Raw genomic sequence first — 14,035 nt, forward strand, 5'->3', positions numbered from 1 at the left:
CTCGCACCTTATCGTCCACCTCTTCCACAGTCAGATGCTGAGAAATCGGGCGAGGAGGCAACGGCAGCGCGGTGAGGACATGAAGTCTCAGACTGGCACAGACCTGTCAGAAAGCACGGGACGCCGCGCCGTGGAGATCATGGTGGCACTGGGTCATGTTCATGCTATGGGACGGCAATTCTGGGCCCGGGAAACAAGCACGGACTGGTGAGATCGCATAGTGCTGCAGGTCTGGGATGAATCACAGTGGCTGCGAAACTTCAGGATGCGTAAGGGCACTTTCCTTGAACTGTGTGACTTGCTGTCCCCTGCCCTGAAGCGCAAGGACACCAGGATGCGAGCAGCCCTGACAGTGCAGAAGCGAGTGGCCATAGCCCTCTGGAAACTTGCCACACCAGACAGCTACCGGTCAGTAGCAAACCACTTTGGCGTGGGCAAATCTACCATGGGGGTTGCTGTGATGCAAGTAGCCAACGCAATCGTTGAACTCCTGCTCTCGAAGGTAGTGACCCTGGGAAACGTCCAGGTTGTCATAGCTGGCTTTGCCGCGATGGGATTCCCAAACTGCGGTGGGGCTATAGATGGGACTCACATCCCTATCCTGGGACCGGACCACCAGGCCAGCCAGTACATTAACCGAAAAGGCTACTTTTCAATGGTGCTGCAAGCACTGGTGGACCACAGGGGACGCTTTACCAACATCAACGTCGGGTGGCTGGGCAAGGTTCATGATGCGCATGTGTTCAGGAACTCAGGTCTGTTTAAACGCCTCCAGGCAGGTAGTTTCTTCCCGGACCACAAAATAACTGTTGGGGATGTGCAGATGCCTACAGTGATCCTCGGGGACCCAGCCTACCCGCTAATGTCCTGGCTCATGAAGCCCTATACAGGCACCCTGGACAGTGACAAGGAACTCTTCAACTACCGGCTGAGCAAGTGCAGAATGGTGGTGGAGTGTGCTTTCGGACGTCTCAAGGGGAGATGGAGGAGCTTACTGACTCGCTCGGATCTCAGCGAAAACAATATCCCCATTGTTATTGCTGCTTGCTGTGTGCTCCACAATCTCTGTGAGAGCAAGGAGGAGACCTTTATGGCGGGATGGGAGGTTGAGGCAAATCGCCTGGCTGCAGATTACGCTCAGCCAGACACCCGTACCATTAGAAGATGCCAGCGGGAAGCGCTGTGCATCCGGGAGGCTTTGAAAGCTAGGTTCCTCAGAGAGCAGGGTAACCTATGACTGTCCAGTTGCTTTACAGAGAAGCTGAACCTGGCCATGTTTCTTTACCCATTTACTGTTGACTCTCCTCTGCAGTCTCATACCCCGTTCACCCCGTTTGCCCCCTTCCAACACACGTGTAAAAATAAAGGTAATGGAGCATTGTTATTTAAAAACCTTTTCTTTAATAATGATTTCGCGTCAAAGGGTTGAAACAGGGACACGGACTGTGGTGGGTAGGGTGTGCAGTGATGTAGAGACCGCTTCTAGACTCTAGGAATGATAGGCTACTGCTCCTACAGTGGTCTCTGGGGGAGGACGGTTACAGGTGGGTGTGCAGGAAGGGGTGAGGGGTGTAGGCTTTGGGACAGAGTTTGGGTGCAGCCTCTGGGCTGGGGGTGGGGGCGTAGGAAGGGGTGAGGGGTGTGTGGGAAGGGGGAGGAGGCGTAGGGGGTTGCGGGCTGTGGCTGGGGCTGAGGGTTTGGGGCATTGTGGAGGCTCAGGGCAACGGTAGAAGGGCAGGGTGATGGCAACCTGCCTTGCCATTTGTGGATGGCAGGCGCTAGTACCCTTGGGCAGCAGACAGCATTTGTGCCAGTAGCCGCTCTACTGTCAGGTAGGGACACAGCGCGGGCGGGGGGGGGGGGGGGAGACGACACGCCGGGGGAGGGGTGGCAGGTGGGCGCTGGGACCTGCTCCAGGCAGGGAATTGACGGGGCGGGGGGAGACCCGCGTGGGCCAGGGCCCGATCCAGGCTGGGCCGGGGGAGAGACCCACCTCCAAGTATACCTGGAGCAGGGCACCTGCCGCCTATGAACAGAACATTAAAAACACCTCACAGACTGACCAGGGTGCCTAGTGTACTCAGTGAGTAACCTGCTGTTGATCCTGCCCCCATGTCTGTACCCTGTTCATGGTGACTGTCCTATGCAATTACCAAACCCCTCTCCCCCCTTCACAGAAAGTCTTCAGCAAACAAACATGACAGAAACAGAAATTAACAGCAAACTACTTTTAATACTCGACAACACAGTAAAGGTGAGAACTTTTCAAAATCTAGGGACTGAGAACTTTTGGGTAATTTAGCAGTCTGCTGTAGTGCAGTGACAGTTTTCACGGCCCTTGGTACCCCTCCTTCTAGTTATTCTGGGTGAGGTGGGTATTGGAGTGTGTGGCGGGGGAGGGCGGTTGCAGACACAGTGCAAGGGGGCTCTGTCCTCCTGCCTGCGGTCCTGCAGAACATCGACAAGGTGCGTGAGCGTGTCCGTTTGCTCCCTCAGTAGTCCAAGCAGCGTTTGAGTCGCCTGCTGGTCCTCCTGACGCCATCTGTCCTCCCGTTCGCTGTGTGAGCGCTGCTGCTGTGTGAGGTTCTCCCTCCACTGGCTCTGCTGGTCCGCTTCTGCTCTGGAGCAGCCCATAAGTTCAGCAAACATCTCGTCCCATGTCCTTTTCTTACAACGCCTAATCTGCGCCAGCCTCTGTGAGGGGCATGGTGGAGCAGGTCGGGATACTGTTGCAGCTGTGTGAGGGGGAAAAGGGAGTGAATTGCTTACAAAGATGCATTTTCTTAAAAATGAAACATAGTCTACTCATTGCCTGTGAACCAGACCATGGACGGCACCTATCTCCTGAGCACTCACTCAGGGAAAGTTCGATTTCTCTGCATTCGCTTTCATTGCCTGGGGTATTGCACTGCAGACCAGACAAGCGGGGCAGGAAAGCTGAATCCGTGGAGCAGCCAGGCATGGTAAGCCAAAGGCTTTTGGCTGCTTAAAAGTCAATGTCCAGCTCTGTCCTCTTGCTGCAGGCAATCCTGAAAGCATAAACTCTGCCCCTGTTCCACCCCCTCGCGGTTTTCCCTTGGAAAAGATCCCTGTATGCTGCCACTCTGTAGCCTCCAGCACGTGGCTCTAAAGTGACGCTTCTTGTTGTTCTAAGGAACAGTGAAGCACTACCAATAGTAATAGTACACAAATCACTCTACTTACATGCAGGAGTCTGCGCGCGAGATCACCCTGAGGAGGGTGTCACAGAGAGAGAGAGAGCGCATGCTGAATGAAAGCCAGCACAAGCCAGGGCCCTATGCTGCGATGCTCGTCAAGGCACTGGTCCCGGAGTACCAGCTGAGAGCGTGGCGCGGAAAAGTGTGCTACCTCGGAGCACCCAATAAGCCAGCTCTCCCCAGGAACCTCCTCCATAGGCTTTTCGACTATCTCCAGGAGAGCTTCGTGGAGATCTCCGCGGAAGATTCCTGTTCCATTCCCCTGCATATAGACCTTCTGTTCGCCTAGTCTATTTTCCTGTTCTTTTAAGAAATAAATGTTAACATGTTTAAAGCACTTACCAACTGATCCTTCTCCTGATTCAGGGTCCGTGGTAACGGCTGCGGAGGGTTGGTAGGGGATCTCAGTGAGGGTGATGAAGAGATCCTGGCTGTTGGGGAAATCAGCGTTGTAAGCGCTGTCGACTGCCTCCCCCTCCTCATCTCCTTCCTCATCTTCCCCATCTGTGAACGTCGACGAGGAACTGGCCATCGACACTATCCCTTCGTCAGAGTCCACGCACACTGGTGGGGCAGTGGTGGCAGACCCACCGAGAATGGCATGCAGTGCCTCGTAGAAGCGGCATGTCTGGGGCTGGGCTCCGGAGCGTCTGTTTGCCGCTTTGATTTTATGGTAGCCTTGTCTCAGCTCCTTGACTTTCACGCGGCACTGCATTGCATCCCGGCTGTATCCTCTGTCTGTCATGGCTTTGGAGACCTTCTTGTAGGTCTTTGCATTCCGTTTGTTGGAGCGCAGCTCTGAAAGCACAGACTCATCGCCCCACACAGCGATCAGATCCAAGACTTCCCGGTCAGTCCATGCTGGGGACCTCTTTCTATTCTGGGATTGCCTGGACTCCTCTGCTGGAGAGCTCTGCATCGTTGCCGGTGCTGCTGAGCTCGCCCCGATGTCCAACCAGGACATGAGATTCAAAGTGCCCAGACAGGAAAAGGAATTCAAATTTTCCTGGGTCGTTTCCTGTGTGGCTGGTCAGGGCATCCAAGCTCGGACTGCTGTCCAGAGCGTCAACAGAGTGGTGCAGTGTGGAATAGCTCCCGGAGCTACTAAGTTCGATTTGCATCCACACCTAGCCTAATTCGACATAGCCATGTCGAATTTAGCGCTACTCCCCTCGTCGGGGAGGAGTACAGAATTCGAACTAAAGAGCCCTCTATGTCGAATTAAATGGCTTCCTGGTGTGGACGGGTGCGCGGTTAATTCGAATTAACGCTGCTAAATTCGAATTAAAGTCCTAGTGTAGACCAGGCCTGAGGGCATAATGCTTATTTCTGTAAGAACAGATATAATATTGTTATTGTGGTGTGGCAGCAGACAAGCTGACCTGTGTTCTACAGGTTCCCACACTATTCTATCCATTACTGATCCTTGTGATATGCATTTTATGCTTACTAGGGGAATAAAATCCAAACACTGGCATCACTATGATGATGAGAATCTTTCTTACTTGGTTTTGCAGAGAAAAATCGTAGAAACCAGAATGAGAAGACCTTCACTCTGGCCTCTCCATTGAGGCTACTGTGGTTTAAATGCCAATAGTGGCAGGAGATTTTGCCCCACTAGCAACAGGACTGAGCTTCTTAGTTCAGTTCTATGGGCCCCACCTCACTGCTTTTTGATCCGTACAGTCCATGATGGAGCAGTGCACAGCAAGGGTTGTGGTGGATTATCCATCACTGGCCATTTTTTAAATCAAGCGTGTGTATTTTTCTAAAGAGACATGTTCTAGTTCAAACAGGAATTAATTCAGGACAGTTCTGTGGCCTGTGCTACACAGGAGGTCAGACTAAGTCAGGGGTAGGCAACCTATGGCACATGTGCCGAAGGCAGCACACGAGCTGATTTTCAGTGGCACTCACACTGCCCAGGTCCTGGCCACCAGTCCAGTGGGCTCTGCATTTTAATTTAATTTTAAGTGAAGCTTCTTAAACATTTAAAAAACCTTATTTACTCTCTATATAACAATAGTTTAGTTATATATTATAGATTTATAGAAAGAGATTTCTAAAAATGTTAAAATGTATTACTGGCACATAAAACCTTAAATTAGAGTGAATAAATGAAGACTCGGCACACCACTTCTGAAAGGTTGCCGACCCCTGGACTAAGTCATCACAGTGGTTCCTTCTGGCCTTTAATCGATGAAAGAGAAGGCAAGGAAACAGAAGTGGTGCAACATCCTGAAGTAATTTAAATGCATCTTCTACATTTGTTTCTCAGTCAAGCTTTCCAAGGAGAGAAGGACACACCCTACTATGCTGGTCGTAAGTGCAATTTCCAGTCATTTCCACAGACTACATTTGGTTCTTATCAAAAGCTATGCACACAGACACAGCATTCAAATTTGCCATAAAAGGATAAAAAATACCAAGTTAATCCAAAAGTGCTGCAACTTTTAAATATGCACTGCTCCAAAAAACATTCATTTGTTAGTGGTCTTAAAATATGAATTTCAGATAGATTTCCTAGCCTATACCTGCCACTTTATTAATAGCAATTTTACTTAAAATTTTACTAAGCTGACAGAAAGATAAATATAATTGAAAATTTTAGGGTCTCTCTTGCCTTTGATCCATGCACATATCCATCCACAACAAAGAGAATTGTGTGTGCACATTAAAGGCAGTGTGTATTCCTTTAAGAAATAAATCCCTCATTCCACAAGGTACTTAAGCACATGTGTAACTTTAAGCATATGATTAATTCCATTAACTTCAGTGAGGCTGCACACATTTAAGTACCTTGCCAAATCGGTACCGAAGTGTACAGAAATTATGTCCCCCTCTTCTTACTTGAGCAAGATGTTTACTCTATGCTGCATTTGTGCAGACTGGCCAGTTTTCATAGATTAGAGAATGGGGGGAAAATGGGAAGAGCTAAAAGATATTCTTAACCCTTTGTGCTGATTTGGTTGAAATTCTGGCCCCAACACAGTAGCAAAATTCTCATTGACTTCAATAAGGCCCAGATTTCACCTGCTATGTTCTATTTTGTCAAATTTTGACTTATTTCAAAACTGCGGAAAAACCTCAACTTGAGGCTTTCACACTTCATTTTGAATTTTTGCACATTATTATTATTAATTGGGTGTGCTGACTAAGAAACAATGTTCCCTGTTATCTGCCTTACCCTTAATCTGCAAAGGCAGGTATGTCTACACAGCAAATGGGAGGGTGCTTCCCAGAACGAGTAGACAAACATGTGCTAACACTGCTCATGCTAGCATGCTAAAAATAATGTGGCCATGGTGACACAGGTGGTAGCTTAATCTAGCCACTTGAATACAATCCCACCTGACTCACTAGGAATGTATTCAGGCCACTAGCCCAAATCCATGCCCCTTCCACTGCTCCCACACCACTGTTTTTGAGCATCGTAGTTTGAACAGAGTTAGCAAATCTGTCTACTTGTGCTGGGAAACACCCTCCCAACTGCAGTGTACACATACCTTGTTTGCTGATGTCAAGTGCTTTTTCTTAATATAATTTGTGATGTGGCACACTGTGTGTGATTGTTTTGCAGTATAGTGTATGAAACGTGCCCCAGAGTAATAAGGAACAAGTTGATGTGTCATAGTCATGTCAATAGTTTTAACACCTACTTCATTGTTAGAAGCAAAAACCAGACACCACAGTACGTACACAGCCCAGGTGTAGGATGGGCAGTGTGTTCTATAGCTCGCAACATTTTCCTCATTCTTTTACACTTTTGTGTTTTCAGTATCACGATACAGGAGATCTTTATTGACAGACTGTCTAATAAGATAAGTAATATTCTCTGTAAGGTTTTAATAATGTTATCGGCAAACCTGTACCGTACCTACATTTTCTTATCAACTAGCAGCAGTCTTCTTTAGGTGGGACTCAGAGATTAAGGCTACTAACTATAAGTCATATTCAGGTGTGACCTTACTCAGCAGCCTACATAAGCCAGCTCAGAAACCCTGGTGATGGGCATTATGTGAAAACCTAGAGGAGGCTCCCTGGTCCCCATCCCGCAGCTTCCTTTCCCTGTCAACTGATCCCCCCACCCCAAGTAAACTTCCAAAAAGTAAAACTAACATGACATTTGCTGCCATCACATTGTTCATTCTGCTGGTGTATTCTCCTCTTCCCTCTCTCTGTCTGTTTATGTAGTACTGACACATTGTTTCCTTGTACTCCCCTGTCTGTCTCCATCAGTTGTCTCTTGGCTTATACTTAGTCTATAAGCAGTTTGGGGCAGGGACTGTCTTTCTTCTGTGTTTGTACAGCACCTAACAAAATGAGGTCCTGGTCCATGACTGCAGACCCTAGGCACTATGATAATGCAAATAATAAAACAGAACTGGGATAGTGAAAATTCACTAACCTTCCTTGTTGTACAGTATACTTAATGGCTTGATGTATTGCTCATCAATGTGTTACTCCAGTTTTACACTAATATAATGACATTGTTTTCAAAGGTGCTACACTATCATGAAGCTGAACTCATGAAGTTGAGCAAACAAATTATTAAATTGCTAACATGGCCTACATCTGAAACTCAGTAAATAAAACTTTAGAATTCACCATCCTTAAAGCAAGAATTAAAAAAAATGTTATGTGCTTGATCTATGGTGCATGAAATGTTAATCTAATGCATATGTTTTGGGAATGTCCATTTAATCAAAAATTCTGAGATGAAATACATGTATATACTAATATGAGTCTGGACAACAGTATTTCTCTAGATCTTAAACTGTTTAGAGGATTTTAATAAATGTATGCATTTGAAAGCCATATGAACAATTTCTGTTGAATCTTAGTTGAACAACCTCCCCCCCCACACACACACCCACACCACAACCCTCAATTGATTCCTCCAAAAAACACATTCTAAAGGGTTACACAATAAGAACTGGTACATGGGCCTAAGTGAATTAGTAAATGTAGAGTGTATCAGTCCACCTAAGTAAACAAGATACATCTATGTAAACAATCATGTTTCTTGGAAATTTATGATTGTATCAACTTGTTTTTGAAATCTTCATGTTTATGGTTTTATTCTTACAGAATGAAAGCTTAAACAGAAAAATGATTTCATGCCATATTGAAAGCAGGTACTATATTTGAATAGAATACTCTTCGTATATAACAAAGAGGTTGTATCCCTGCTTTAAGTGCAAAGTCCAACTCAACCTTAACTATGGCGCCATGATCAGTGCCTCCATAATATTGCTTAAAGAGCCCCCTCATTTCCCTAGGACAGAGGTCATAAGAAGGGGTGGTATTGTGGCAGTTTTCCACAATTCCTTCCCTGAAGCCACTTATCTCCAGGAGCAAGTAACTTACTTCTGCATTATACTAGAAATTACTACCCAATGTATGCCACCTCAGCTCTGCTGGCCAGTGCATTCAGAACGCAGGGTCAAGGCCCCATTCTCTGCCTATCCCTGTCCATTCTGTACCCAGCTGCTACAATAGGGGAAGAAATAGGCACGCAGTACCCTTTACTCCTGGCGAGTCAGGAGCCAAAGTTTGGATAGCCTGCCAGGGGTATAAACACAGAGGGGACTTACTCTCCCTTGTATAGGTGTGCAGCCCAGGTCAGAACCTAGTCCTAAATGTTCACATATGTTTGAGTGAATGGGAAGAGACTTTGTACAGCCATAGCTAATATCCCAAACTGAAGAATTCAGCCTTACTGTTCAGTGAGTGGATTTCTCAAAACAGAAACTTCCATCTTGGGAATAGCAAAATGCATGGGGCAGCTTGAACTGAAGATGCTAAACGGTCTTCGAGTGGGAGGAATGGGTAAGTCAATATCAATACACTTGGCTTAAACCTTAGACTAACAGTGGCATGCTCATTAACACTCAACAGGGAAGAACCAGAATCATTTGGAGCTAATGGAGCCATATTGTTTTACACCAGTGGAAGATCTGCCCCATTATTACATCCATCTGTGAACAATTCCCCCCTGTCCTTGAGCACCCCCTTGTGGCTGCCCTAACATATGGGTTGCCATCCCACATATCCTCTCAGGCCCCTAAGGTCTCCATAACAGGCTCTCTGGCCTCAGTTATAGCCTTTCTTGGGGCCAGTTCATTACAGAAACATAACAGAAGTCCCAAGCCATAGTCCACGTATCATCCCCAGTGTATGTGGTCCTTAAAATCCCAGGATATCTAGTCCATTGATTTAGCACATACCACTGTCACGGAGTCACTGGGTGATGCTCTGGAACTACTCCATACAAAGTCAGTCAGGACTCTGTGGGAGCATGCCTCCTCTCTCTGAGCATATTGTCACCAGGGCAAGAAGCTTACACAGCTTCAACTTTTCTGGATCTGACCTCGGAGCATTCAGCATCACACCGTGCACTTCCCGCAGTGAGTCCGCCCAGGTGGGGCTCCTGGAGAAGCCAGAGGGCCCTGCACCCCAACTCCGCAGTCACATGCGACTCTCAGGCAGCCAGCATAACAGAAGGTTTATTATTCAACAGGAAGACAGTGTAGAACGAAACTTGTTAGCATAGAAATTAGTGACTTTCAGCCAAGTCCATCTTGGGGAGTCCTGGGCCAGAAGCAGACTGCCCAGCTACCGGCGACCCAACCTCAGACACCCCCGTTGCTCCTCCTCCGAGTCTCGCTTCCCAGGCAAAGTGTCACCTGGTTGCATCCCCCTCCTGGGTCTCAGGTTACGAAGGGCACCGGTCATAGCATAAGTGCAGGCAGCTGCTCCAGAGGTCTCAGCCAGAGAGTCACACACCCCTGTTCCCATCACTGAGGTATTGGTGCAGCACATAGGGAAAGTGAGCCACACACAGTATTCATGCAAAACAGTAAAATTCACATACAACATAGCAAGGGAAAATCCCCCACTTCGTCACAACCACACACTGGCATTTTCCACCACAGCCAGGCTCATCTTCATTCAGTCCTCTCCTGTCCTTCTTCCAGGACAGCCACCTCAGCCCTTCCAGCTGGAGTGCAACCTCACTCTTCCCAGAGGGAAATCGCCACAGTAGAGTGACCAGATAGCAAGTGTGAAAAATTGGGACGGGGATAGGGGGTAATAGGCACCTATATAAGAAAAAAAGTCCTGAATATCGGGACATCTGGTCACCCTACCCCACAGCCTCTCTGCTGGGAACTCATCCTTACCAGCGGAGCATTCCTCACAATCCTTTTTCCATTATCATCTCCTCAGATAGGCACTTTCACTGTTGCTTTGGCCCTCAGCCCTTTCTGGGTCCAGCTCTCCAGTATGGAGATGTCAGCGGATAAGCCCATCCTCGGATCCCCTCCCTTCAGCCTTTTCTGGCCCTCGGCTCTGGCTGTCTGGCTTGGAAGTCAGCAGGCAACTCCCTCTGCTACTATCCTAGCCCTCAGCCCCTTTCAGCCTCCCGGCACTAACTCTTCAGCTCAGGAAGGTCAGCAGGCTGGCCCCTTTCCGGAGTGATTCTCAGGCAGCTCTCACCCCTTTCCTTGCTCTTTTAGTCTGTGCTCTCAGGCAGTTCTTACCTGACCCTTCCTTTTATAGGTCTTCCCTTTATATGGCCCAGGTGCCTTTTTCTAACTCTAGCTGGGAGACAGCTAATCAGTCCCATGTGCACTGGACCCTTAACAGAGCCAGTCATCCTGTGACACCATTGTTGTAAAGATTCTGTGGGTTTTTATTTTCATTGGAGTGTGTCATATTGGCAACCCAAAAATCCAGAATCATTTCCCCAGGCTCTGTCATTATGCAGAAGTCAGCTGATTTATTCAGTTCTTCCTTTTTTCCTTTCTTTTTTTTTTTGAAGGGTGGGGGAGACAGAGGGAGGAAACAATAGTGAGAACTTGAAAAACTGCCTGGAGAGTGATTCTCTCTCTCTCTGTTTTTAATCAAACCACTCAGCCAAAGAAATGTTGAATTAAAATCAAGAGGATAATCAAAGGGGGGGGGGAATGTTCATTCTTTCTCTGATGGATTTTAGTCACAAAGGTTTTGTTTTTTTTTAAATTCCCCCTCTTCCCCCCACCTACCCACTGTATTGTGTGGGCTCAATCCCCGGTACTCCTTCTAATTCAAGGAAAGTACCACAGGTGCCAAGGAAAAGTCTAATCTTCCCAGATCTATCTGTGAAAACTGTACAATCACAAGGAAATATTAAAAGCTGATTGAAAAAAACTGATGTCCATGTTAGAATAACAGACTCACAGTAAGGTAGGGCTGGAAGGGATCTTGAGAGATCATCTAGTCCAGCCTCCTGAGCTGATGCAGGACCAAGGATACCTAGACCATCCTTGACAAGTATTTGTCTAACCTCTACTTAAAAACCTCTTATGATGGGTACTGCACAACCTCCCTTGGTAACCTATTCCAGCACTTAATTATTCTTAGAAAGTCTTTTCTAATACAGGGAGTCAGACGCCACTTACGACGCTTTTCAATTGACTGCCCATTTCGCCCCACAAAGCTTGTTTCACCCTTACAATGCTTGATTTGCATAAAGTTCACTTGAAATCACTTCCTGGTTGCACTATACTGGTGTAGAGCTGGAAGGGATCGCTCCTGATTACCTTGCTGCCTCAAAGCCAGCTTGTTGCCAGGTAGGGTTGCTGCTTGGTTTTGATTGTAACTACATTGATGTTGCAACATCAGTCATCTATAATTCATTTAGTACAAAAATCTGGGTTATTGTGGTCAGGGCCATCCCTACCTATGGTGGTGCCCTACGCAGCCCGAGCACCTGCACCCCCCACCCTGCGGGGGGAGTGGCTGCTCCGCTGGGAGGCCGGCCCCTCTGCGGGAGGCGAGTTGCGCTCAAGGGCTGCAGGGGCAGGAGCTATGGGGGGTAGCAGCAGGGCAGGGAGGCCCAGGGCAGCGCAGGGGATTAGCGGGGGGCCAGCAGCAGAAGTTGGGCTGGCCGCCCCGCACTCATCAGTGGCAGCGGGAAGCACAGCGGCCTGGCCCCAACCCACTCCGCTCCTCCAGCTCCCAGCTCTGTCGCTTGGGGGAGAGGGCTTGGAGAAAGGGGTCAGGTCCACCCCCGCACTCACCAGCAACAGCGGCAGGAAGCAGAGCAACGTGGCTGGGAGCTGGTGGAGTGGAGCGGTCTGGAGCAGGGTCACTCTGCTTCCTGCCGCTGGTGAGTGCAGGGGTGGGCCCGACCCCTTTTGCCAGTTCCTGTACCCCCGCTAATCCCGCAGGCCTTGTCACTTGGTGGAGGAGGCTTAGAGGAAGGGGTCAAATGGGGGCGGAGCAAGGGTCAGCATGCATGCAGCTGCCTAGGGCACTACCAAATTTGGTGCCCCAAATTACATGGTCCCCTATGCAGCTGCATATTCTGTGCATGCCTAAGGATGGCCCTGATTGTCGTGAAAATAGTGTATCAAGCCTTGGTTCAGGAACCAATCCCCCCTTCATACTATTGATTCTTATGGGAAAGTGGTTTCTACTTGCAACATTTGGACTTACAACGCAATTCTGAGGAACAAACTGTGTTGTAAGTCCAAGGACTCCCTGTATTAATGTAAAACTCCCTTATTGCAGATTAAGAGGACTACTTCTTGTCTTACCTTCAGTGGATGTGGAGAACAATGGATCACCATCCTCTGTAACAGCCTGTTATCAGATTTTCCCCTCAGTCTTCTTTTCTCATGATGAAACTTGCCCAGTTTTTTTTTTTAAAACCTTTCCTCATAGGTCAGGTTTTCTAAGCCATTTATCATTTGTGTTGCTCTCCTTGGGACTCTCTCCAGTTTGTTCATATCTTTCTTAAAATGTGGCACGCAAAATTAGACACAGTAGTCCACCTGAGGCCTCATCAATGCTGAGTAGCCTGGAACAATTACCTCCTGTGTGTTACATATGATACTTCTGTTAATACACCCCAGAATATTAGTCTTTGTTGCAACTGCATCACATTATTGGCTCATGTTCAATTTGTGATCTGCTATAGCCCCAAAGCCCTTTTCTGCAGTACTATTGCTTAGCCAGTTATTCCACATTTTGTAGTTATGCATTTGATTTTTCCTTCATGTGGCACTTTATTGAATTTCATCTTGTTGATTTCAGACCAAATTCTCCAATTCACCAAGGTAATTTTGAATTCTAACCCAGTCCTCCAAACTGTTTTTACACGCCCCCCTTCCCACAGCTTAGCGTCATCCAGAAATTTTATAAGCACACTCTTCACTCCATTATCCAAGTCATTAATGAAACTATTGATGAGTACCAAATCCATGATGGTCCCCTGTGGGATCCCACTAGAAAAGTTCTCCCAGTTTGACAGCAAGCCACTGATAACTACTCTTTCAGTATTGTTTTTCCTATCCGTTGTGCACCCACCTTACAATAATTTCATCTAGGCCACTTTTCCCTAGTTTGCTTATGAGAATGCCATGTGGGACCCAGTCAAAAACAAACAAACATCACAATATGTTGCATCTACTGCTTCCTCCCATCCCCTAGGCCAGTAACCCTGTCAAAGAAGGAAATAAGGTTGGTTTGGCATGTGGGCTATTACTTATCACCTGGTGCTTACATATTGATTTGATAATTTGTTTCAGTATCTTTCCAGTTATAGACGTTATCCTGACTAGTCTGTAATTCCATGGGTCCTCTTTGTTCCCCTTTTAAAGACAGGTACTATGTTTGCCCTTCTCAGGTCCTCTGGGACTTCACCCATCCTGCATGACATTATGGCATTCCCAATGCAGACAATGCATTTTTAATTGTAGTTTGTTTTTACTAAGATAGTGCCTAGAAGCCCCAGTCAGGATTCAGGGCCCCATTACATTTTAGACACT

The 14,035-nt window shown here is 47.4% G+C and overlaps 2 long non-coding RNA genes across 2 annotated transcripts in view; one reads left to right on the forward strand and one right to left on the reverse strand.

The window, feature by feature from the left end:
• LOC120391384 overlaps positions 1–14,035 on the forward strand; it is a 50,266-nt gene that overhangs the window by 20,123 nt on the left and 16,108 nt on the right. The gene's annotated exons all lie outside the window — the stretch shown is intronic.
• Positions 9,710–12,938, reverse strand: LOC120391379. Its single transcript, XR_005591283.1, has 2 exons — positions 12,803–12,938; positions 9,710–10,021 (listed from the first exon to the last, which is right to left on the reverse strand). It is a non-coding gene; the product is annotated as an uncharacterized LOC120391379 (long non-coding RNA).

Source organism: Mauremys reevesii, linkage group 1 (genome assembly GCF_016161935.1).
Source record: "Mauremys reevesii isolate NIE-2019 linkage group 1, ASM1616193v1, whole genome shotgun sequence".
NCBI lineage: Eukaryota > Metazoa > Chordata > Testudines > Geoemydidae > Mauremys > Mauremys reevesii.